This window comes from Lygodium microphyllum, chromosome 15 (assembly GCF_053477565.2).
Source record: "Lygodium microphyllum isolate KBCC chromosome 15, Lygodium_microphyllum_v1.1.10, whole genome shotgun sequence".
Lineage (NCBI taxonomy): Eukaryota > Viridiplantae > Streptophyta > Polypodiopsida > Schizaeales > Lygodiaceae > Lygodium > Lygodium microphyllum.
This window is the reverse complement of record NC_141149.1, coordinates 129,524,871-129,527,062: the sequence shown is the minus strand read 5'-3', so window position 1 is coordinate 129,527,062 and position 2,192 is coordinate 129,524,871.

Genomic DNA, 2,192 nt, shown 5'->3' with positions numbered 1-2,192 from the left:
GAGTATCACACTGATTGTAAGGAAACCTGGTAAAGCCACTATGCTCAAGGCTAAGAGAGACCATAGTAAACCATTCAATCATGTAAGGTCCAATACAAACAATCAAGAGTGCGTGCCGATATTGAATAGAAAAAGCAACCATGTTTACTCACATGCTTGTCATCAACAAAAACCGACCCCTAACCAAGTACTAGGGTGACTCAAACATTACACCTCAGAGCACAAGCCTACTATGTTGGCAACAAGCAAATTTGGTTATTGAAACTTGCATGCCAGGCTACCCTAATATCCCCACAGTCGAAATACTAGAATTCTAAGCCTCCACAACTAGAGAGACAGACACCATGACCACCAACACCCAATGTTGTACCTCAATAAGCCTAAAAAATGAAAGAACCACATGCACCATTAGGGAATCCTACAAAACCCCAGGCCCTAAACATTGTCAAACAACCTGCAAGGAATCGTAGTCCACTGAATTGACAAACCCACATAGGCAAGTAGACCCTAACTATGAGGAGAGGCCAAGGACCACCAGAATTGTGCCTCATTATCATCCTCAAACCCAATTCCAACTAGTAGTCACAAGACCCCTATCTAAACTTCAGAACACCCTCAACTTAATGCCTCCAAGCCAAAATCAAGGAATCATATCTCTTGATCAAAGCGGCCACCAAAAGCCAAGCTTTTCCCTAGGCTTCCAACCTTCTTATACGAGAGGCAGTCTCTCTAAGAACTAGCTACCCAACATGGCTATGGATACTAATGATGACCTATTCACATGTATTTAATGGCTCGATAACACCTTCACTCTTTTCACATGTAGCTACGAATGGCTTAACCTAGGTCTTGAAAATATTGCAAATGATGTGACGTCTCTACCATGTTCATGGGAGGAATATGAATTCATCTTCACTAAGAGTGCCTCAATCGCGAAAGAGTTCATTGCAACTCAGGTTTTGTGAGAGTAGGCCTTGAAGGGACAATTAAGCACCTCCTTCAAACATAGCTGTGTTGAGACCACCTCCGATGAACTTGCCAACCTCAATCATCTTACACAAACTAATTCCTCATTCTTGCACCATTGGCTTACGTCACAAGCACAATGAAAAAGAGTGGGATATCAGATCATGATCAATGTAGAGTAATGATATGCCTTTAAGATGTTGGAGTATGATCTTAGTTACATTGCCCCACTTCATTTTAGGTACTTGCTTCAATCCTAAATGTCCATTAGAAGGTAATGTGATGTTGCATCCATACATGGATTGAGTCCTTAGCAAGGAAGAGCTTCGTATTGCTAGTCAAATAGGTTTAGAGGACCTTCACTAATGTTCTAACCTATATTACTCAAGTCTGCATTCAACCATAGGATATGGACTATTATGCCACCATGGCATATAATCTGCACTTCTATGAATGGTGGCTGGAAACCTAAATAAGGCTCTCCTTATATATAAGCTAGTGGGCTAGCAACTCAAAATCAAATCCTCACCTAGATCCCCTTGTGCAATCTTGGAAGTATCGCAATCCATTGGGAGAAGGAGGGGCTTGCAGCTTGAATAAACTTTGCAAATCGATTATTTTCTTGACATGTAAAATTTTCTCTTTCTTTTGTGAAATTTTAGTTTTCTTGGCAAGATGTACATATGTTTTTTTGTCCTTAACAAAGTCAATACTCTCAAAATCTCACCACAATATGTTGTTAGACTTTGAAAAGGGCAACACAAGGAAAACAAAAATTCTTACAAGAAAAGATGGCCAAGCCTCAGACACCCTTTTTTGAAAAAGAGCAAGTGGACTAAAAGATGAGCATGAAAGTTAAGGGATATTGCCACTTTACAATAGAAACAAATCCATAACCTAAAAGAGGTGGCAGTCAAAAATTCAGATGCTAGGGAATTAGTAGACCAATGTGGGTTGAATGAGTACATAAAAAAAATCAAGGAAATAAATTACGAGCTTTGCACAGGAATTCTCATGACCTACGATCCCAATAGACATAGTGGGTTAGTCACAATAGGCAACAACAATTAACCAAACAAATGGAAGTCTCTCTTAATCTAGAAGTTGTGCACAAAGCCCTTGGGCTACCAGATAAGAAGAAGAACGACCAAAGAGAGATATCTATGCAATGCTAGAGATGGATAAGCAAAAGGATTTTACTAATGATGGCATCAGCGTGGAAGACA